The 24910-nt window shown below is 38.9% G+C and overlaps 1 protein-coding gene across 1 annotated transcript in view; it reads left to right on the top strand.

The window, feature by feature from the left end:
• Nucleotides 1-24910, top strand: part of LOC141387696 (uncharacterized) — a 65328-nt gene that overhangs the window by 29072 nt on the left and 11346 nt on the right. The window lies entirely within an intron of this gene.

Genomic DNA, 24910 nt, shown 5'->3' with positions numbered 1-24910 from the left:
CAGGTCTTCATATAGAAGACCTCAGGTCTTCGTATAGAAGACCTCAAGTTTTCATAAAGAAGACCTCAGGTCTTCATATAAAAGATCTCAGGTCTTCATATAGAAGATCTCAGGTTTTTATGTAGAAGTTCTCAATTCATACTATAAAAGACCTCAGGTCTTCATATAGAAAACCTCAGGGATTCCTATATAGAAGACCACAGGTCTTCATATAGAAGACCACAGGTCTTCATATAGAAGACCTCTGGTCTTCATATAGAAGACCTCTGGTCTTCATATAGACCTCTTGTTTTCATATAGAAGACCTCTGGTTTTCATATAGAAGACCTCAGGTCTTCCTATAGAAGATTTTAGATCATCCTGTAGAAGATCAATTATCTTCCTATAGAAGATCTAAGGTCTTCACATAAAAAACCCAAATCCTCATATAGAAGATCGCAGGACTCAGAAGACCTCAGGTCTTCATATAGAAGATCTCAGGTCTTCATATAGAAGATCTCAGGTCTTCATATAGAAGATCTCAGGTCTTCATATAGAAGATCTCAGGTTTTTATGTAGAAGTTCTCAATTCATACTATAAAAGACCTCAGGTCTTCATATAGAAAACCTCAGGGATTCCTATAGAAGACCACAGGTCTTCATATAGAAGATATCAGGTCTTCATATAGAAGACCTCAGGTCTTCATATAGAAGACTTCAGGTCATCATAAAGAAGACGTCAGGTCTTCATATAGAAGACTTCAGTTCTTTTTTATAAAAAAAAACTCTGGTCTTCATTAAGAAAACTGCAAGTCTTCATAAAAAAGACCTCAAGTCTTCATATAGAAGGCCTCTGCTCTTCATATAGAAAGCCTCTGGTCTTCATATAGAAGACCTCAGGTCTTCATATAGAAGACTTCAGTTTTTTTTTATAAAAAAACCTCTGGTCTTCATTAAGAAAACGGCAAGTCTTCATATAGAAGGCCTCTGGTCTTCATATAGAAGGTCTCTGGTCTTCATATAGAAGACCTCAAGTCTTCATATAGAAGATCTCAGGTCTTAATATAGAAGATCTCAGGTCTTCATATAGAAGATCTCAGGTCTTCATATAGAAGATCTCAGGTCTTCATATAGAAGACCTCAGGTCTTCATATAGAAGATCTCAGGTAATCATACAAAAGATCTCAGATCTTCATATAGAAGATCTCAGGTCTTCATATAGAAGATCTCAGGTCTTCATATAGAAGATCTCAGGTCTTCATATAGAATATCTCAGGTCTTCATATAGAAGATCTGAGGTCTTCATATAGAAGATCTCAGGACTTCATAAAGAAGACCTCAGGTTTTCATATAGAAGACCAATGGTCTTCATATAGAAGACCATAGGTCTTCATATAGAAGACCACAGGTCTTCATAAAGAAGACCACAGGTCTTCATATAGAAGACCACAGGTCTTCATATAGAATACCACAGATCTTCATATAGAATATCTCAGGTCTTCATATGCAAGATCTCAGGTCTTCATATAGAAGATCTCAGGTTTTTATGTAGAAGTTCTCAAGTCATATTATAAAAGACCTCAGGTCTTCATATAGAAAACCTCAGGGATTCCTATAGAAGACCACAGGTCTTCATATAGAAGATCTCAGGTCTTCATAGAAGACCTCAGTCCTTCTTATAGATGATCTGAGGTTTTCATATAGAAGATATCAGGTCTTCATATAGAAGACCTCAGGTCTTCATATAGAAGACCTCAGGTCTTCATAAAGAAGACGTCAGGTAATCATACATATAGAAGACTTCAGTTCTTTTTTATAAAAAAAAACTCTGGTCTTCATTAAGAAAACTGCAAGTCTTCATAAAAAAGGCCTCAAGTCTTCATATAGAAGGCCTCTGCTCTTCATATAGAAAGCCTCTGGTCTTCATATAGAAGACCTCAGGTCTTCATATAGAAGACTTCAGTTCTTTTTTTATAAAAAAAAACCTCTGGTCTTCATTAAGAAAACTGCAAGTCTTCATAAAAAGGACCTCAAGTCTTCATATAGAAGGCCTCTGCTCTTCATATAGAAAGCCTCTGGTCTTCATATAGAAGACCTCAGGTCTTCATATAGAAGACTTCAGTTTTTTTTTATAAAAAAAAACCTCTGGTCTTCATTAAGAAAACGGCAAGTCTTCTTATAGAAGGCCTCTTGTCTTCATATAGAAGGTCTCTGGTCTTCATATAGAAGACCTCAAGTCTTCATATAGAAGATCTCAGGTCTTAATATAGAAGATCTCAGGTCTTCATATAGAAGATCTCAGGTCTTCATATAGAAGACCTCAGGTCTTCATATAGAATATCTCAGATCTTCATATAGAAGACCTCAGGTCTTCATATAGAATATCTCAGGTCTTCATATAGAAGATCTCAGGTAATCATACAAAAGATCTCAGGTCTTCATATAGAAGATCTCAGGTCTTCATATAGAAGATCTCAGGTCTTCATATAGAATATCTCAGGTCTTCATATAGAAGATCTGAGGTCTTCATATAGAAGATCTCAGGACTTCATAAAGAAGACCTCAGGTTTTCATATAGAAGACCAATGGTCTTCATATAGAAGACCACAGGTCTTCATATAGAAGACCACATGTCTTCATATAGAATACCACAGGCCTTCATATAGAATACCAAAGGCCTTCATATAGAATATATCAGGTCTTCATATAGAAGATCTCAGGTATTCATATAGAAGATCTCAGGTCTTCATATAGAAGATCTGAGGTCTTCATATAGAAGATCTCAGGACTTCATAAAGAAGACCTCAGGTCTTCCTGTAGAAGATCTCAGGTTTTCCTATAGAAGTTCTCAGGTCTTTGTATAGAAGATCACATATCATCCTGTAGAATATCACTTATCTTCCTATAGAAGATCTAAGGTCTTCACAAAGAAAACCCAGACCCTCATATAGAAGATCGTAGGACTTAGAAGACCTCAGGTCTTCATATAGAAGACCTCAGGTCTTCATATAGAAGATCTCAGGTCTTCCTATAGAAGACCTCAGGTCTTCATATAGAAGATCTCAGCCCTTCACATAGAAGACCTCTGGACTTCATATGGAAGACCTCAGGTCTTCCTATAGAAGACCTTGGGCCTTCCGTCATATAAAAGACCTCAGGTCTTCCTATAGAAGATCTCAGGTTTTTCTATAGTAGTTCTATTTTCATCTTATAAAAGAACTCTGGTCTTCCTATAGAAGACCTTAGGTCTTCATATAGAAAACCTCAGGTCTTCATGTAGAAGATCTCAGGTCTTCCTATGGAAGTTGTCAAGTCTTTCTATAAAAGACCTCAGTGCTTCCAATAGAAGATCTCAGGACTTCCTATAAAAGATCTCAGGGGTTCCTATAGAACACCTCAGGTCTTCATATGGAACAACTCAGGTCATCATCTAGAAGACATCAGGTCTTCATATAGAATGCCTCTGGTCTTCATATAGAAAACCTCAGGTCTTAATATAGAAGGCCTCAGGTCTTTATATAGAAGACCTCAGGTCATCATATAGAAGAAGATCTGGTCTGGTCTATAGAAGATCTCAGGTCTTCATATAGAATATCTCAGGTCTTCACATAGAAGATTTCAGGTCCTCATATAGAAGAGCTCAGGTTCCCATATAGGAGACCCCATGCCTTCATATGGAACACTTCAGGACTTCGAATAGAACACCTTAGGTAATCATCTGGACGACTTCATGTTTTCATATATAAGGCCTCAGGACTTTATATAGAAGAATTTAGTTCTTCTTATGGAAGATTTCATGTCTTCCTATAGATTTAAAGTCTTACTATAGAGGATCCTAAGTCTCCCAAGGAGAATCTTAGGTCTTCCTATAGATAGAAGATCTCAGGACATAAGGTTTTCATATGGAATATCTAAGGTCTTCCTGTAAAACAACTGAGGTCTTCATTTAGAAGACTCCATGTCTTCATATAGAAGACTTCAGGTCTTCATATAGAAGTTCTTAGGTCTACATATAGAAGATCTGAGGTCTTCGTATAGAATATCTCAGGTCGTCCTATAAAAGACCTCACGTATTCATATAGAGTATCTCAGGTCCTTCTGTAAAAGACCTAAGATTTTCATATCGAAGACATCTGGTCTTCATATGGAAGATCTCAGGCCTTCCTATAAAAGATTTCAGGTTTTCATATAGAAGATCTCCGGTCTTCCTATAGAAGATGTTAGGTTTTCCTATATTAGATCTTAGGCTTCCTATACCACATTCCTTTACACAGCAGTTCTTTGGTCTTTATACAGAAGGAAACATGAGCTTAGTTCGGCTAAGGCTTACCGATTTGAAATTTATTTTATACAACAACATTTAGTAGTATACAACAAATAGCAAAAACAAAATAAAAAAATAAAATAACGAAAAAATTCTTAAATATTTATAACGTCATCCAACCATAAAATACTGCGCACAAATGCACTTTTTGTAGTATAATGGAAGCAACAACTACTACAACAGCAAAAAGTGAAAAGAATAATTAGCTATGCTTCGCTTACATTTCAACAAAGACCAGCAAAAAGCGGTCCAGTTAGAACACGCTTTGACTATACCTCACAAACACACACACACACACACTCTCATACAAAATCAAATGCCAGAAAATATTTTGAAATGTGTTACCATTTTGTGAAAATTTAAAATAAAAACAAATTTAAATTTATTTTCAAATTATTTTACTGCCGGCATTTATTTTGACATAATTATTACAACAATTTTTGAAGGCCTTCTGTTAAATATTGAAAAAAAAATTAAAAAAAAATCTTCATAAAATATAAACAAAAATCAAAAAATAAATAAACAATAGCAAAATGTGAAAATTAATACAAATATTTATATTTAGTAAACCGGAAAGATAAGCTGATTGTTTTTGTTATTGCATTTAGGCGATGTTACGAGATGATAATCGAATCAGTTCCCCATAAAGCCCCCGCACTTGAGAAATCACCGCTGGCTGAGTCATCAAAGTCTTACTTTGATGAAGTGACAGCAGGTTTTTTGTAGCAGATAGATTTTTTGTTTTGCTGTTAAGTTAATCATTAGCCAGCCTGCCAGCGAACAAACAAATTGCGCACTTAATGATCCCACAACATTTCAGTGCATTTTTTTGTCTTTCAGAAATAAAGACAAATTTATTTATATTTAAATATTATTTCATGTATGTATATGTAAGTATGTGTGTGTGTATTTGTATTGCGAAGACGTATGGCTGCATATTGCTGGCGCTGTTACTGTCTTTGGCATTTGAAACCCATTAATAAATAAATAATTGTTCAATTAAGCTTTTGTTTATAATTGCAAAAGGAGCCGAGTGGGAACAAAGGCAGGCATGAAATAATTTCTAGGCATTACAACAACAAATAACAAGCAAAAGGAGTGCCACTGCAAATGTGAAAAACATGTTCACGGTGCGATTTAGATAACCTGGAATGTGATATCGCATATTTCCATATCGTCAGACAGAGGGCCAGGCGGATAGCCAGCCAAGACACATCAATCAATGTAATTAGACAAATTCAAGGTGATGAGATGTTTTCCTTAATTATATGGGAAATTTATGGTTCCTGAGAAAGGGCTACAGTTTTGACTACATATACGATTGGAAACGTTTATGGGATTGAGATCTTTTCGAAGAAGAGCTCAGGGCCTTTCTCTCACAGAAGAGCTAATGGTATTCTTATAGAAAAGCTTATGGTCGTCTTCTCATAGAAGATTTTAAGGTCTTCTCATAGAAGAGCTTAAGGTTTCCTCATAAGAAGAGTTTAAGGTCTGCTCATAGAAGAGCTCAAGGTCTTCTCATAGAAGATCTCAAGGTGTTCTCATAGAAGAGCTCAAGGTCTTCTCATAGAAGATCTCAAGGTCTTCTCATAGAAGCATCCTTTCGTTCCGAAAGGGTCTATAATAGAAGCACCTTTTCGTTTTGTAAGGATCTGTAAGAATCTATAGAAGCACCATTTCGTTCCGAAGCAATCTTTCATTCCGAAAGGGTCTATGGAAGACCCCTTTTGTTAGGAAAAGGTCGATAGAAGCACCCTTTCGCTCCGAGAAAGTCTGTAGAAGCTACCTTTCGTTCGGTAAAGGTCTAAAGGTCGTTCCGAAAGGGTCTTTAGGAGTATCCTTTCAGAAGTGGCCCATAGAAGCACCCTTTCTTTCGGAAAGGTTCTATAGAAGAAACAATTGGTTCCGAAATGGTCTATAGAAGAAACCATGGGTTCCGAAAGGGTCTATAGTAGCACCCTTTCTTTCAGACAGGGTCTATAGAAGCACCCTTTCTTTCAGACAGGGTCTATAGAAGCACCCTTTCCTTCAGACAGGGTCTATAGAAGCATCCTTTCTTTCAGACAGGGTCTATAGAAGCATCCTTTCTTTCAGGAAGGGTCTATAGAAGCACCCTTTCGTTCCGAAAGGTTCTATAGAAGCACCCTTTCGTTCCGAAAGGTTCTATAGAAGCACCCTTTCGTTCCGAAAGGTTCTATAGAAGCACCCTTTCGTTCCGAAAGGTTCTATAGAAGCACCCTTTCGTTCCGAAAGGTTCTATAGAAGCACCCTTTCGTTCCGAAAGGTTCTATAGAAGCACCCTTTCGTTCCGAAAGGTTCTATAGAAGCACCCTTTCGTTCCGAAAGGTTCTATAGAAGCACCCTTTCGTTCCGAAAGGTTCTATAGAAGCACCCTTTCGTTCCGAAAGGTTCTATAGAAGCACCCTTTCGTTCCGAAAGGTTCTATAGAAGCACCCTTTCGTTCCGAAAGGTTCTATAGAAGCACCCTTTCGTTCCGAAAGGTTCTATAGAAGCACCCTTTCGTTCCAAAAGGTTCTATAGAAGCACCCTTTCGTTCCGAAAGGTTCTATAGAAGCACCCTTTCGTTCCGAAAGGTTCTATAGAAGCACCCTTTCGTTCCGAAAGGTTCTATACAAGCACCCTTTCGTTCCGAAAGGTTCTATAGAAGCACCCTTTCGTTCCGAAAGGTTCTATAGAAGCACCCTTTCGTTCCGAAAGGTTCTATAGAAGCACCCTTTCGTTCCGAAAGGTTCTATAGAAGCACCCTTTCGTTCCGAAAGGTTCTATAGAAGCACCCTTTCGTTCCGAAAGGTTCTATAGAAGCACCCTTTCTTTCCGAAAGGTACTATAGAAGCACCATTTCGTTCCGAAAGGTTCTATAGAAGCACCCTTTCGTTCCGAAAGATTCTATAGAAGCACCCTTTAGTTCCGAAAGGTTCTATAGAAGCACCCTTTAGTTCCGAAAGGTTCTATAGAAGCACCCTTTCGTTCCGAAAGGTTCTATAGAAGCACCCTTTCGTTCCGAAAGGTTCAATAGAAGGAGCCTTTCGTTCCGAAATGTTCACTAGAAGCACCCTTTCGTTCCGAAAGGTTGTATAGAAGCACCCTTTCGTTCCGAAAGGTTGTATAGAAGCACCCTTTCGTTCCGAAAGGTTGTATAGAAGCACCCTTTCGTTCCGAAAGGTTGTATAGAAGCACCCTTTCGTTCCGAAAGGTTGTATAGAAGCACCCTTTCGTTCCGAAAGGTTGTATAGAAGCACCCTTTCGTTCCGAAAGGTTGTATAGAAGCACCCTTTCGTTCCGAAAGGTTGTATAGAAGCACCCTTTCGTTCCGAAAGGTTGTATAGAAGCACCCTTTCGTTCCGAAAGGTTGTATAGAAGCACCCTTTCGTTCCGAAAGGTTGTATAGAAGCACCCTTTCGTTCCGAAAGGTTGTATAGAAGCACCCTTTCGTTCCGAAAGGTTCTATAGAAGCACCCTTTCGTTCCGAAAGGTTCTATAGAAGCACCCTTTCGTTCCGAAAGGTTCTATAGAAGCACCCTTTCGTTCCGAAAGGTTCTATAGAAGCACCCTTTCGTTCCGAAAGGTTCTATAGAAGCACCCTTTCGTTCCGAAAGGTTCTATAGAAGCACCCTTTCGTTCCGAAAGGTTCTATAGAAGCACCCTTTCGTTCCGAAAGGTTCTATAGAAGCACCCTTTCGTTCCGAAAGGTTCTATAGAAGCACCCTTTCGTTCCGAAAGGTTCTATAGAAGCACCCTTTCGTTCCGAAAGGTTCTATAGAAGCACCCTTTCGTTCCGAAAGGTTCTATAGAAGCACCCTTTCGTTCCGAAAGGTTCTATAGAAGCACCCTTTCGTTCCGAAAGGTTCTATAGAAGCACCCTTTCGTTCCGAAAGGTTCTATAGAAGCACCCTTTCGTTCCGAAAGGTTCTATAGAAGCACCCTTTCGTTCCGAAAGGTTCTATAGAAGCACCCTTTCGTTCCGAAAGGTTCTATAGAAGCACCCTTTCGTTCCGAAAGGTTCTATAGAAGCACCCTTTCGTTCCGAAAGGTTCTATAGAAGCACCCTTTCGTTCCGAAAGGTTCTATAGAATCACCCTTTCGTTCCGAAAGGTTCTATAGAAGCACCCTTTCGTTCCGAAAGGTTCTATAGAAGCACCCTTTCGTTCCGAAAGGTTCTATAGAAGCACCCTTTCGTTTCGAAAGGTTCTATAGAAGCACCCTTTCGTTCCGAAAGGTTCTATAGAAGCACCCTTTCGTTCGGAAAAGTTCTATAGAAGCACCCTTTCATTCGGAAAGGTTCTATAGAAGCAACTTTTCGTTCGGAAAGTTTCTATAGAAGCACCCTTTCGTTCCGAAAGGTTCTATAGAAGCACCCTTTCGTTCCGAAAGGTTCTATAGAAGCACCTTTCGTTCCGAAAGTGTCTATACAAGCAGTTTTTCGTTCCGAAACGTTCTATAGAAGCACCCTTTGGTTCCGAAGGGGTCTATAGAAACAGCCTTTCGTTCCAAAGGGGTCGAAAGAAGCTTCCTTTCCTTCAGAAATGGTTTTATAAAACTCCCATTGGTTCTGAAAGTGTCTATAGAAGCAACGATTGGTTCCAAAAGGGTCTATAGAAGCAACCCTTTGGTTCCGAAAGTGTCTATAGAAGCAACCCTTTGGTTCCGAAAGGGTCTATGGAGGCACCCTTGGTTCCGAAAGGATTTATAGAAGCACTTTTTGGATCCAAAAGGGCTTCGAAAGAGTCTATAGAAACACCCATTGGTTCCGAAAGGGTCTATAGAAGCACCCTTTGGTTCCGCAAGGGTCTAGAGAGGCACCCTTTGGTTCCGAAAGGGTCTATAGAAGCACTTTTTGGATTCAAAAGACGCAATAGAAGCACCCTTTGGTTACGAAAGGGTCTATAGAAGCACCCTTTGGTTCCGAAAAGGTCTTTAGAAGCACCCTTTCGTTCCGAAAGGTTCTATAGAAGCACCCTTTCGTTCCAAAGGTTCTATAGGAGCACCCTTGCTTCCGAAGGGTTCTGTAAAAGCAACCTCTCGTTCCAATGGGTCTATAGAAGCACCGTTTTGTTCCGTAAGTGTCTATTGAAGCACCCTTTCTTTGCGTGTATGAAGTCCTTATATAGAAGACCACAATTTTGATCATCTTAGAGAGTATAAAGTTCTTCCTATAAAAAAATGATTTAATCCATGAGGTGTTCTTATAAAATATCATGAGGTATTCCTTTGCAAGATCACAAGGTCTTTGTAGAGTTGGCCATGGGATCTTCATTAAGAAGATTTAGATGTCTCTATAGAAAACCATGACATCAACAATTAATTCTTGCTCGTATTATTTTTGTTTATAAACATAAATAAAATTAATCATTGCTACCCTTTTGTTATCGCCAACAATAACAATGACTAGAGAACCAAAAACCGGCTTCAAAACCCACAAAATAACAAAATCAAGTTACAGCAAACAGCAAAAACAACTTCTTTGCCATAACAAAACAAAAAATACTTCGACTTAAAAACATTCTTTAAAAATGATGATAATGATCGTAGAATGAATGATGTTCATCAGCGTCATTAGGTAGGTTGGTTGAGTGGAACTTTTTTCTGTTGCTTTCAATCTGTTCTTTTATCAACGACAACAATAAAGGCGTGAAAGCTGTTACCGGCCAAAACAGACAAGACAAAAACGAAAACACAACATGAACTTAAGACAATCCAGCCAAACAAGAAACCTGAGAAGAAGACGAAGAAGAAGAATAGAACACAACAATAACAAAAACAGCTTGTAAGCCACCGAACAAGTTTTGCCAGTAACGTGACCAACAATGATTTGGCTATGGTTGGGCTTCTTAACTTCACTGGAGGCAAACAAAAACAAGGAATATTTCTTGACAGGAAAAAATGAAAAATTACACGCCAACACACGTGCAACACAACAGAAAGGAGAGAAAGATCGCCTTAGCATCACTTTGGAGGGGGAAATACTTAGCATGATTAATGATTCAGGTACTCGCGTACTCAAGTATGACTATGTTGCAGTTGAAAGCAAAAAACGAAAAAAACTAGAAAATTCCTCTGGTATTTCAGATTTCCTCTAGACTAATTAAAATTCCCCTGGCAAGTCGGCATTTATTGGCTAATGGCCAAAAAGTGTGCTATTTTATTACGCCATACTATGACCGAAACGATATTCATATTCTACGTTTTAAGTTAAGTTCAAGCCATAAATAGTTGGCAAGTGCTAGCATTACTGTTTTTTTTTTTGTTACTTTTTATTTTTTCATACTCCTGCCACCGGAGGAGAATAAAACCGACAAAAATTGTCAGATATGTATCTCGGCTACAATTCGTATGCCACCAATAATAAATCGGCAATCGACCGGTCGTTCTGAGTTGTTGGTAGCAGCAGCACAACTTTTTTACGTTTTACGTTCGTTCTTGGTAAGCTACGTGGTTGTAGCTTTATGGCTCTGTACTGTTCTACTTCTACGCTGGTCGTACGTACGCTCGCTCGTTCGTTGGTTCGTGTGATGATGTCATGTTCATTTAATTCAAGGGCAACCTACTTTTTTTGCCCAGAGTGTTCATTCTAGACATAACTGGGGATACATAGCAGTCATCAAATATACGTACATACATACCTACTGGATGAACATGATGTAGCTACGTAAAATGTTCGAGCCAAAACTACAAACTCAAAAAAACCTGAGGTTGTATGTAGAAATAATGGTGTTGGGTGTCATTGTTTTGTGGTTTTGCTGTTAGAATTAAAAAAACACCAAATAATCTGACAAATAAAAACTGAAACAAAATTGTTCCGCAACAAATCACATTCCCCACTATGATGCTAATAGTGTTAATTCAGTTAAAAAAATTATTTGAAAATTAAAAAAAAGGTAGATGATTTGAAAATACAGTAAAAACTATTTATAACGAATGGAGAAAATATCACGTGTTAAATTTAAGGATTAAAAGAAGAGAAAAACTATCCTATGAGAAGACCTTAGGCTCATGCAAGAGAAGGCCTAACGATCTTCTAAGAGAAGTCCTTTAGATGTTGTATGAGAAGACATAAATCATTTCAATGAGAAGGTATTAATCTCTTCTTTGAGAAGGCCTAAAGCTCTTTAAAGGGAAGACTTAATGCTCATCTAGTAGACGACCTTCAACACTTCTATGAAAAGACTCTAATCGTTTCTTTGAGAAGATCTTAAGCTCTTCGATGAGATGAAGGCCTTAATCTGTTCTTCTACGAAAAGGCACCTGAAGCTGTTGCTTTTCTCATTAAATTTTATCCCTGAAGATGGTTGACGATATATATATATATAATTGTTCCACAAACATCCCAGATGGGACAAGGGAGACTTCTCTCATATCAATGAGTGCACGCCGATTCATATTGGCTCAATGATATGGGACCTACTTTTTATTGCCGAGTCCGAGCGGCGTGTCTTACGACACCACTTGTAGAAAAGTTTTTCATGGCTTAAATACTCAGGAAATGGCGCCAGCATTACTGAGGGGGAATTTTGCCACCGTTGAAAATTTGATGTTGCTTGGCCTGGGATTCGAACCGCAGACCTTCTGAGTGCAAGGCAGACGTGCTAAACATTACACCACGGTTGACGATGTCAACCGAAATAAAAATAAACAACGAAACAACAAAAATAAACAAAAAACGTTGTTTATTTTTGTTGTTTCCTTAAGCCGAAGAAACATCAAACAAAAAAAAAGAGGAAAGAAAACCTTAAGAAGTTCCTTTATGCGAAAAAGACATTAAACACTTCTAGGAAAAGACTTGAAACTTTTTACGAGAAGACCTAAACCTTTTCAAAAAGAAGACTTAAAATACTTCTATAAGACATAAGCTCTTCTATGAGAAGACTTCATGGTCATCTATGAGAAAATCTCATGGCCGTTTATGAGAAGACCTCTATGAGATGACTTTGGATCTTCTATGAGAATCTTCTGAGTCTTCTATGAGAAGATTTTAGAGTTTTTTTATGAAAAGACTTCATGATCTTCTATGAGAAGACTCCATAATATTCAATAAGACGAACTCTTTTCATAGAAGACATGTTGATCGTTTATAACAAGGCTTCTATGAGAAGGCCTCACGGTCATCTATGAGAAGAGCTCATAAACATTTACAAAAAGGTCTGGTAAACTTGTATGAAAAGATCTTACGGTCCTCCATCAGAAGATCTCATGGTTTTCTATGCGAACTACTCAAGGCAAAGTACTTATGGTATTCTATGAAAAGACTTCGTAGTCTTCTATGAGAAGACCTCATGGTCTCCTATCAGAAAAATTCATAAGATGATCTCATGGAGTTCTATGAGAAGAATGTGCTGGTCTTCTGTGGGATCACCTACGAGAAGGCATCATTGCCTACTATGGGAAGACTTCATGGCCTGCAATGAGAAGACTTCATGTCCTTCTATGAGAAAACCTTTTAAGGCATCTACGGATATATTGAACATCTTTTAGAACGTCGTCTGTTCTATAGAAAACTTCTTACAACGTATTTCATTCTATAGAAGACCTCTTAAGGCGTTTTTTATCTATAGAAGACCACTTAAGGCGTCTTCTAATATATAAAAGAACGCTAAAGGCGTCTTCTGTTTTATAGAAGGCCTCTTAGAGCGTCTTGTATTCTACAGAAGACCTCTTAAAGCGCCTTCTATTCAATAGAAGGCCTTTTAGACCGTCTTCTGTTCTATAGGAGACCTCTTCGAGCGTCTTCTGTTCTATAGAGGATTCCTTCAAGCGTCATCTGTTCTATAGAAAATCTCTTCGAGCTTCTTCTGCCCTATAGAAGACCTCTTCGAGCGTCTTCTATTCTATAGAAGACCTCTTTGATCGTCTTCTGTTCTATGGAAGACATCTTCGAGCGTCTTCTATAGAAGACCTATTCGAGCGTCTTCTGTTCTATAGAAGACTTCTTCGAGCGTCTTTTGTTCTATAGAAGACTTCTTCCAGTGTCTTTTGTTCTAAAGAAGACCACTTCGAGCGTCTTCTATTCTATAGAAGACCTATTCGAGCGTCTTCTGTTCTATAGAAGACCTCTTCGAACGTCTTCTGTTCTATAGAAGACCTCTTCGAACGTCTTCTGTTCTATAGAAGACCTCTTCGAGCGTCTTCTGTTCTATAGAAGACCTCTTCGAACGTCTTCTGTTCTATAGAAGACCTCTTCGAACGTCTTCTGTTCTATAGAAGACCTCTTCAAGCGTCTTCTGTTCTATAGAAGACCTCTTCGAGCGTCTTCTTTCTATAAAAGACCTCTGCGAGTGTCTTCTGTTCCATAGAAGACTTCTTCGAGCGTCTTCTGTTCTATAGAAGACCTCTTCGAGCGTCTTCTGTTCTAGAGAAGAACTCTTCGAACGTCTTCAGTTCTATAGAAGACCTCTTCGAGCGTCTTCTGTTCCATAGAAAACTTCTTCGAGCGTCTTCTGTTCTATAGAAGACCTCTTCGAGCGTCTTCTGTTCTAGAGAAGACCTCTTCGAACGTCTTCAGTTCTATAGAAGACCTCTTTGATCGTCTAATGTTCTATGGAAGACCTCTTCGAGCGTCTTCTGTTTTATAGAAGACTTCTTCTATCGTCTTCTATTCTATAGAAGACCTCTTTGATCGTCTTCTGTTCTATGGAAGACCTCTTCGAGCGTCTTCTGTTCTATAGAAGACATCTTCGAGGGTATTCTGTTCTATAGAAGACTTCTTCGAGCGTCTTTTGTTCTAAAGCAGACATCTTCGAGCGTCTTCTGTTCTAGAGAAGACCTCTTCGAACGTCTTCTGTTCTATAGAAGACCTCCTCCAGCGTCTTTTGTTCTATAGAAGACCTCTTCGAGCGTCTTCTACTCTATAGAAGACCTCTTTAAGCGTCTTCTGTTCTATAGAAGACATCTTCGAGTGTCTTCTGTTCTATAGAAGACCTCTTCGAGCGTCTTCTATTCTATAGAAGACCTATTCGAGCGTCTTCTGTTCTATAGAAGACCTCTTCGAGGGTATTCTGTTCTATAGAAGACCTCTTAGAGCGTTTTCTATTCTAAAGAAGACCTCTTCAAGCGTCTTCTGTTCTATAGAAGACTTCTTCGAGCGTCTTCTGTTCTATAGAAGACCTCTTCGAGGGTATTCTGTTCTATAGAAGACTTCTTCGAGCGTCTTCTGTTCTATAGAAGACATCTTCGAGCGTCTTCTGTTCTAGAGAAGACCTCTTCGAACGTCTTCTGTTCTATAGAAGACCTCTTCGAGCGTCTTCTGTACTATAGAAGACCTCTTCGAGCGTCTTCTATTCTATAGAAGACCTCTTTGATCGTCTTCTGTTCTATAGAAGACCTCTTCGAGCGTCTTCTGTTCTATAGAAGACATCTTCGAGGGTATTCTGTTCTATAGCAGACTTCTTCGAGCGTCTTTTGTTCTATAGAAGACATCTACGAGCGTCTTCTGTTCTATAGAAGACCTCTTCGAGCGTCTTATATTATATAGAAGACCTTTTTGATCGTCTTATGCTCTATGGAAGACCTCTTCGAGCGTCTTCTGTTCTATAGAAGACCTCTTCGAGCGTCTTCTCTTCTATAGAAGACCTCTTTGAGTGTCCTCTATTCTATAGAAGACCTGTTCGAGCGTCTTCTGTTCTATAGAAGACTTCTTTGTGCGTCTTTTGTTCTATAGAAGACCTCTTCGAGCGTCTTCTGTTCTATAGAAGACCTCTTCGAGCGTCTTCTGTTTTATAGAAGACCTCTTCGAGCGTCTTCTGTTCTATAGAAGACCTCTTCGAGCGTCTACTATTCTAAAGAAGACCTCTCCAAGCGTCTTCTGTTCTATAGAAGACTTCTTCGAGCGTCTTCTGTTCTATAAAAAACCTCTTCGAGTGTCTTCTGTTCTATAGAAGACCTCTTCGAGCGTCTTCTTTTCTATAGAAGACCTCTTCGAGCGTCTTCTGTTCTATAGAAGACCTCTTCAAGCGTCTTCTAATCTATAAAAGAACTCTGAAGGCGTCATCTGTTTAATAGAAGACCTCTTCGAGCGTCTTCTATTCTATAAGGACCTCTTAAGGCGTCTTCTAATTTATAGAAGGTCTCTTAAGAAAACTTCTAATCTATTGAAGACCTCCCAAGGCGTCTTTTAATCTATAGAAGACCTCTTATGGCATCTTCTTATCCATAAAGAACCTCTTTAGGCCTATTCTGATATATAGAGATCTCTCGAGGTGTCACTATTCTACAGACGACATTCTCAGGCTTATTAAATTGTATAGAAATTCTTCTATGGAAAGAGCGCATGGTCTTCTACAAGAACAGCTCGTGGTCTTCTATGTGAAGACGAAGACTTCCAGGTCTTCTCTACGAAGACTTCCAGGTCTTCTATACGAAGACCTCCATGTCTTCTCTACGAAGACCTCCAGGTCTTCTCTACGAAGACCTCCAGGTCTTCTCTACGAAGACCTCCAGGTCTTCTTTACGACGACCTCCATGTCTTCTCGACGAAGGCCTCCAGGACTTCTCTACGAAGACTTCCAGGATTTCTATACGAAGACCTCCATGTCTTCTCTACGAAGACCTCCATGTCTTCTCTACGAAGACCTCCATGTCTTCTCTACGAAGACCTCCATGTCTTCTATACGAAGACCTCCAGGACTTCTCTAATAAAACCTCCATGTCTTCTCTACTAAAACCTCCATGTCTTCTCTACAAAGACCTCCAGGTCTTCTTTACGAAGACCTCCAGGTCTTCTTTACGAAGACCTCCAGGTCTTCTCTACGAAGATCTCCAGGTCTTCTCTACAAAGACCTCCAGGTCTTTTCTACGAAGACCTCCAGGTCTTTTCTACGAAAACCTCCAGGTCGTCTCTACGAACACCTCCAGGTCTGCTATACGAATACCTCCAGGACGCCTTTAGGAAGACCTCCATGTCTTCTCTACGAAGACCTCCATGTCTTCTCTAGGAAGACCTCCATGTCTTCTCTACGAAGACCTCCATGTCTTCTCTACGAAGACATCCATGTCTTCTCTACGAAGACCTCCAGGTTTTCTATATGAAGACCTCCATGTCTTCTCTACGAAGACCTCCATGTCTTCTCTACGAAGACCTCCATGTCTTCTCTACGAAGACATCCATGTCTTCTCTACGAACACCTCCATGTCTTCTCTAGGGAGACCTCCATGTCTTCTCTACGAAGACATCCATGTCTTCTCTACGAAGACCTCCAGGACTTCTCTGCAAAGACCTCCAGGTCTTCTATACGAAGACTTCCGGGTTTTCTATACGAAGATCTCCAGGTCTTCTATACGAAGACCTCCAGGTCTTCTATACGAAGACCTCCAGGTCTTCTATACGACGACCACCAGGTCTTCTGAATGAAGACCACCAGGTCTTCTATATGAAAAAGGTCTTCTATACGAAGACCTATAGGTGTTCTATACGAAGACCTAAAACTCTTCTATTCGAAGATTTCATGGCCTTCTATACGAAGAACTTATGGTCTTTCATATGAAGACCTCGTGGTCTGCTATACGAAGTCCTCTATTAGAAATCCTCATCGTCTTCTTTAAGGAGTGTTCATGGTCTTCTATGAGAAGACCTCATTTGTCATCTATCAGAAGACCTCAATATCATCTATACGACGATTTCATGGCCTTCTCTATGTAGACCAAATTGTCTTCTCTAAAAGACCACATTGTTTGTTAGGTCCCATACCATTGAGCTAATATGAATTGGGGTGCACTCACTGATATGAGAGAAGTCTCCCTTGTCCCTTTTGGGATGCTTGTGAAACAATTATATGGAAGACATACGGGAAGACCTTAAACTCTACTATGAGATACCTCTTCTTCTGAAAAGGTATAAATCGATTCAATGAGAAGACCTCATTTACATATGAGATGACCTAAAGTTCTTCAAAGAACAACTTTTAAGCTCGTCTTTATATTGTCCCATTTGTCATTTTGTCGTGTTCGCCAAGCAATAGCGGATGCTGTTTTTTTTTAATAACATTCATAATTTTATAAATTTTTTTTATTTCTAAGCAAAATTTATTATGGAAAGCCTCTTAGAAAAAAAAACACCCCCACTGAGAAAATTGAAAAAATTAATTCAAGTGTGTTGAGAGAATCTATTTAAAATGCAGCAAAGACCTCTCTCATTACATGAGGGGCCATCAATTAGCTTAGAACGAAAGAAATGCCTCTTCTTTTCTATTAGATTGTGGAACGTGCAATCTAAATGCATCTTAACATTCCAAAATAGAAAAAAGAAACAAAAGTCAAGTTTAATTAAATTCAATTAATTTTGATAAACCTTCCAGTTTTATTAAAAAACACTAATTGGAGATTGTTGGTGGTGGCTATTGACATGAATTCCGGTGGCCCATTATTTATTTATAACACAATTGCCATTTTGATAATGCGGGTCATAAATGGGCCAATGGGGTTGTTCTATTATCTGGCATCATTTACATTAAAACGTATTAAATTACACGAGAATACCAAGTGATTGATGGGCTGCTTTGGTAGTTGTATTAAAAGCTCGCCCTTCCTCTCCCCCAAATTTGGAAATTTAATAGAGTTTTTATGGCATTTTTGGCTCCCCATTAGCTATGCGGCATATATTTTTTTTTAATTTTATATGAATCATCAATTTCATTACAACAATGTAATCTATTATTGCCACCAAAGTAATATACCAAAATATAAGTTCAAAAGGTCATAATATTTGTGAATGTCAGATAAACATCTCGGGAGACTATTTACCTACACTAAGGCAAAAAAAAAACAATAGTGAAAAACAAGTATGTCAGAACCTCAATTAAATTCTTTTATATTTAACAATAAAAAAAAAACAAATACCGACCGACCATGAGTGAATTCTGACACAAGCAAATGCGTGAGGGTTTGAGGCAACAATGTTTGCGTGTCATAAACTAATTTACCAACAGGTAAACTAAAAAAACCCCAACCCCACAATGACTTCCCCGTTTTTCCATTGTCTGGGTTATTTAGTTTAGCCTTCTTTGTTCTTAAATCTCAGCCAAAATCTTCTTTAAAGATTCAAAATCTTGCTTAACTTAAATCATAAAAAAATATTCACACGTTTTAACATGATTTTTACTTCCTTTAATTAAAATGTTACTTCTTTCTGGGCTACTCCCTCCTCCTAACAATGATGTCATTCATTTTGTGAAAAAAACAACTTCTTTAGCAATTTTATTCTCTCACAATTTACCGACGAAAGGGTGTTCCCTTTCTTTGTTTGTTTTTCCTTTTTCATTGGCGTCATGTTTATTTGTTTGTTGGTTTTTATTTTTTGCTTCTGGTGGGAAATTTTATGAGCTGCACATGCCTGAATTATCTTGCCTTTGGTAACTAACAACGAACAACTACTGAAGCCTAGCCAGCCAACCAGTAACGTAAAAGGGAAAACTCAGGTACTTTGCAGTAGCTGGAGTTCAAGGTTATGACAGTGACCTCAATGCAAGGGAAACAACAACAACTTCGTGTGTTGTTGTGAAATAAATGGAAAATTCATGAAAATTTCATGAGGAAAAAACTCAGTTTTTTATGGAGTTGTAGTTGAGAGTAGAAAACTTAAATTTTTTAACGAAGTTATTACAAATATGCAAAAAATATAAAGTATTCTTCCTTCTCCAATTGGACCATGAGGCCTTCACATAAAATACCATAGGGTCTTCACATACATATATCAGAAGTCTTCTTATAGAGGACCCGAAGTTTTCCTATAGAGGAGCAGAGCTCTTCCTATAGAAGAGCGGAGAATAACCCATAGAAGTCCAAAGGTCTTCCTATTGAAGACCGACGACCAAAGGCCTTTCTGCAGGACATCATAAGGTCTGCCTATAGAAAGCCAAGATGACTTCTTACGTATGACCATGAGGACTTTCTATAGAAGTCCAAAGATGTCGTCCTATAAAAGATCAGAGGTTTGCCGTTTCCTATGGAAGACAGTAGGTTTTCCTGTAGAAGACCAGAGGTCTTCTTATACAGAAGACTAGTGAACCTCCTTAAGAAGATATTAAAGTCTGCTATAGCAAACCAAGATGTCTTCTCAAGTATGACCATAAGAACTTTCTATAGAAGCCCAAGATTTCTTCCTTTAAAATATCAGAAATCTTCTTCTTCATGTACAGAAGACCAGAGACTTTCCTACACAAGAGCAGAGGTCTTCTTCCTACAGGTAACTACAGATCCTCCTACAGAAGACATGAGGTCTTCCTACAGAAGGTGAATGGTGTTCCTGCAGGAGACCAGATATCTTCCAACACGAGATCAGACCACTTCCTATAGAAGACAAGATATTTTCCTACACAAGACCAGAGGCCTTCCTATAGAAGACCGGAAATCATCCAATAGAAGAAAAAATGTCTTCCTATACAAGAACAGAGGTCTTCCTACAGAAGAACAGAGGTCTTCTTATAGAATATGATCATGAAATCATCCAATATAAGACCATAAATCTTTCTATACGTGGAAGTCTTCCTTAGGAAGACAAGAATGTTTTCCTATAAAAGCTTTTCTATAAAAGAGCAGAGGTCTTCCTTAAAAAAACCGGAGATCGTAACATAAAAGCCCGGAAATTATACCATAGCAAGACCAGAGGTCTTCCTATATATGATCAGATGTCTTCATGTAGAAGACCACAGGTCTCATTATACAGAACCGAAGATCTTCATATAGAAGACCAGACATGTTCTTATAGCATGCAAGGTCCTCCTACAGAACACCATTAAGTCCGCTTATAAAACACCAGAAGTGTTCTTGGAAGACCAGAGGTCCTCTTCTTCCAGAGGTTTCCTATAGAAATCCCAAAGCTTTCTATAGAAGATCAGAGGTATTTTATAGAGGACCAGAGGTCTTCTGCAGACCTTAGTCCCATAGACGACCGAAAGTCTTCCTACAGAGGATCAAAGGTCTTCTCATAGAGGATCAGGGGCCTTCTTATGGAAGACCCGATGTCTTCTTATTGAAGACCAAAGGTCTTCCTATAGAAAACCAAAGGTCTTCCAATAGAAGACCAGAGGTCTTCTTATAGAGGACCCCAAGTATTTTTGTAGAAGACCTGATGTCATATAGAGGACCGGAGATCTTCCCATAGAAGACCTGAGGGCCTATAGGGTACTGGAAGTCTTCTTATAGGGGGCAGGGGTTTTCCTATAGAAGACCTGAGGCCTTCTTATAGAGGAATAGAGGTATTTCTATAAAAAAAAGGACCAGAAGTTTTCAAAAACGAAGATCAGTGGTCTTCTTATAGAACAGCTGAGGTCCTATAGAAGACAAGAGGTCTTCTTATAGAGAACTAGGGGTCTTCTTAAAGAAGACTGGAGGTCCTCCTATAGAACACCTGAGGTCCCATAAAATACAAGAGGTCTTCTTATAAAGAACTAGAGGTCTTCTTAAAGAAGACTGGAGGTATTTCTATAGAAGACCCCTGGTCTTTCTATAGAAGACCCGACGTTTTTCTATAGAAATAGGTCTTCTTATAGAACACCTGAGGTCCTATAGAAGATAAGAGGTCTTCTTATAGAGAACTAGGGGTCTTCTTAAAGAAGACTGGAGGTCTACCTATAGAAGACCCGAGGTATTTCTATAGAAGACCCCAGAGCTTTCTATAGAAGACCCGAGGTTTTCCTATAGAAAGAGGTCTTCTTATAGAACACCTGAGGTCCCATAAAATACAAGAGGTCTTCTTATAGAGAACTAGGGGTCTTCTTAAAGAAGACTGGAGGTCTTCCTTTAGAAGACCCGAGGTATTTCTATAGAAAGAGGTCTACTTATAGAACACCTGAGGTCCTATAGAAGATAAGAGGTCTTCTTATAGAGAACTAGGGGTCTTCTTAAAGAAGACTGGAGGTCTACCTATAGAAGACCCGAGGTATTTCTATAGAAGACCCGAGGTATTTCTATAGAAGACCCCGGAGCTTTCTATTGAAGACCCGAGGTTTTCCTATAGAAAGAGGTCTTCTTATAGAACACCTGAGGTCCTATAGAAGACAAGAGGTCTTCTTATAGAGAACTAGGGGTCTTCTTAAAGAAGACTGGAGGTCCTCCTATAGAAGACCCGAGGTATTTCTACAGAAGACCTTAGGTCTTCCTATAGAAGACCCGAGGTATTTCTATAGAAAGAGGTCTTCTTATGGAACACCTGAGGTCCTATAGAAGACAAGAGGTCTTCTTATAGAGAACTAGGGATCTGCTTAAAGAAGACTGGAGGTCTTCCTTTAGAAGACCCGAGGTATTTCTATAGAAATAGGTCTTCTTATAGAACACCTGAGGTCCTATAGAAGATAAAAGGACTTCTTATAGAGAACTAGGTGTCTTCTTAAAGAAGACTGGAGGTCTACCTATAGAAGACCCGAGGTATTTCTATAGAAGACCCGAGGTATTTCTATAGAAGACCCCAGAGCTTTCTATAGAAGACCCGAGGTTTTCCTATAGAAAGAGGTCTTCTTATAGAACACCTGAGGTCCCATAAAATACAAGAGGTCTTCTTATAGAGAACTAGGGGTCTTCTTAAAGAAGACTGGAGGTCTTCCTTTAGAAGAACCGAGGTATTTCTATAGAAAGAGGTCTACTTATAGAACACCTGAGGTCCTATAGAAGATAAGAGGTCTTCTTATAGAGAACTAGGGGTCTTCTTAAAGAAGACTGGAGGTTTTCCTATAGAAGACCCGAGGTTTTCCTATAGAAAGAGGTTTTCTTATAGAACACCTGAGGTCCTTTAGAAGACAAGAGATCTTCTTATAGAGAATTAGAGGTCTTCTTAAAGAAGACTGGAGGTTTTCCTATAGAAAGAGGTCTTCTTATAGAACACCTGAGGTCCTATAGAAGACAAGGGGTCTTCTTAGAGATCTAGAGGTCTTCTTAAAGAAGACTGGAGGTCTTCCTATAGAAGACCCGACGTATTTCTATAGAAGACCCCAGGTCTTTCTATAGAAGACCCGAGGTTTTTCTATAGAAGACCCGAGGTCTTTCTATAGAAGACCCGAGGTCTTTCTATAGAAGACTCAAGGTCTTTCTGTAAGAGACCAGATGTCTTTTTGTAGAAGACCAGAAGCCTTATTGTAGAAGACCAGAGGTCTTCTTATAGAGGACCAGAGGTATTCTTATAGAAGACCTGAGGTCGTATAGAGGACCGGATGTCTTCTGATAGAAGACTTGAGGTCCTATAGATTACCTCAGGTCTTCCAAAAGAATACTTCTGGTCCTCTATAAGAAGACCTCTGGTCTTCTACATTGAGACTTCTGGTCTTTTACAGAAAGACCTCGGGTCTTCTATAGAAAGACCTCGGTACTTCTATAGAAAGACCTACGGTCTTCTTTAAGAAGACCTCTAGATCTATATAAGAAGACCTCTTGCCTTCTATAGGACTTCAGGTGTTCTATAAGATGTATTCTCATAGAGGACCAGAGGTTTTCTTATAGAAGACCATATGTCTTCTAATAGAGGACCGAAGATCTTAAAAAAGGGGTCCTCTTGTAGAGGTCCAGAGGTCTTTCTATGGGGGACCAGGGCCAGAGGTTTTTTATAGAGGACCAGAAGTCTTCCAAACATTACCAGATGTCTGCTTATAGTAGACTAGAAGTCTTCTTATGAAGGACCATAGGTCTTCAAAAGAAGACCAGATGTCTGTTTATAATAGACCAGAAGTCTTCTTATAGAATGCTGAAAAGTCCCCTTACAGAACACGATGAACTTATCAATAGCTGTTGTCCATAGGACTTTCTATAGAAAGCCAGAAGTTCTTGTTTTGAAAACCAGAAGTCTTCATATAGAGGACCAGATGTCTTCTTAGAGAAGACCTGAGGCCCTATAGACTAGAAGGCTTCTCATAGAGTACCAGATGTCTTCTCATGTAGGATTAGCGGTCTTCTTAAAGAGGACCAGAGGTCTTCCTTTAGAAGACTAGAGGTCTTCATGTAGAGGACCACAGATTTTCTTATAGAGGACCAGAGGTCTTCATATAGTAGACTTATTATAGAGTACCAGAGGTTCTGTTATAGAGACCCGAGATCATTCTGTAAAACACTAGATGTCTTTTTGTAGAAGACCAGAAGTCTTTCTGTAGAAGACCAGAAGTCTATCTTCTATTCTTATAGAAAACCAGAGGCTCTATAGACTAGAAGTCTTCTCATATAGGACTACATGTCTTCTCATGCAGGATCAGCGGTCTTCTTAAAGAGGACCAGAGGTCTTCATATAGTAGGCCAGATGTCTTTCTTCTTCAGAAGTTTTCTTATAGAAGGCCCGAGATGGTTCTGTAAAAGACCAGTTGTCTTTTTGCAGAAGACCAGAAGTCTTATTTTAGAAGTCCAGAAGTCCTTCTGTATTAGACCAGTGGTCTATCTGTTGAAGACCAGAAGTCTTTCTGTAGAATACCTTAGGCTTTCCTATATTAGACCAGTGGTATTTTTGTAGATTATCATAGGTCTTCCCATAGAAGACCAGAAGTGTTGCCAGAAGACCGGATGTGTTCTTATATAGGGCCAGAGCTATGTACAGGATTAGAGATCTTCCTGTGGAAGAAAAGAGGTTTTCTCACAAAAGACAAGTTATCTTCTTCTTATAGGTTCTTCTTATGGTATATCAGAGCCCTTCTCATAGAAGACCATGAGGTTTTTCTGAACAATACCACAAGGTGTCGTTTATACAGAGGCCTTTCTGTAGAAGATCAGGGGTCTTCTAATGGATGGCCACAAGGTCTACCCATAGGAGATAATGTGGTATTTCTATACCCTGATTTCTTCCTATGGATGATCATGGAGATTTCTCAAAGATATTCACGAGTCCCTCTAATAATTAAAAAAATTAAACCAAAAAGACCATACGTCCATATGAGGAGAAGCCTTTTTATAAAAAAGTTTGGGGTCTTGCTGCCGAAAACTATGAGATTTCCTTATAGAAGGTGTCTCATTGATGACCACCAGCACTATATCGAAGACCATAAGGTCTTTCTATAGATTATCGTAAAGGTCTTTCCATAATACCATGAGCTCCATCTTCTTATAAAGGCCATGGGAGCGCATGAGTTGTGACCGTACTTATATGCATAGTGGTTTTTGAAGTGATCTATTTTGTTCATCTGTAATATGAACAAAAATATTCTCAAATAAAATATAATTTAAAATCGTTTTAAATAATTATTTTGGTCCGGAAGACTCTGGAAGACCTTTTTTAGAATGATATGAGGCAATGAGTATGTTTCTGCCTAAGTATAGTCCCAAGCATTATAGCGCCAATACATGCATATGATCCCACAAATATCCCCGACAGGACATGGGTCAATGAGGTTGAGGGATAAATATTAGTTCGATTCATGTTCAAGTTCGATGACAGAGAAGCTACTCCACAGCCGATATGTTTGATGGGCCGCTTCCAACGGCGAAAATTGTGGTTGTGTGGGAACGAATTTTCAGCTTTCCTCTTTCACGTGCAAAAAATCATCGGCCATTAAGCTCGACTCCAACAATAAATTAATTAAAATTGATATTAATATGATCTACGCCTTACTAGGCAAAATTAAAAATAAATCAATTATCGTTGCTTTATGAAATATGATTCTATAAATCCATTGTAAATTAATATTAATTATACGC

This window comes from Musca autumnalis, unplaced genomic scaffold, assembly GCF_047663935.1.
Source record: "Musca autumnalis isolate F117 unplaced genomic scaffold, ASM4766393v1 scaffold_5, whole genome shotgun sequence".
Classification (NCBI taxonomy): Eukaryota; Metazoa; Arthropoda; class Insecta; order Diptera; family Muscidae; genus Musca; species Musca autumnalis.
This window is presented reverse-complemented; position numbering and strand designations above follow the sequence as displayed.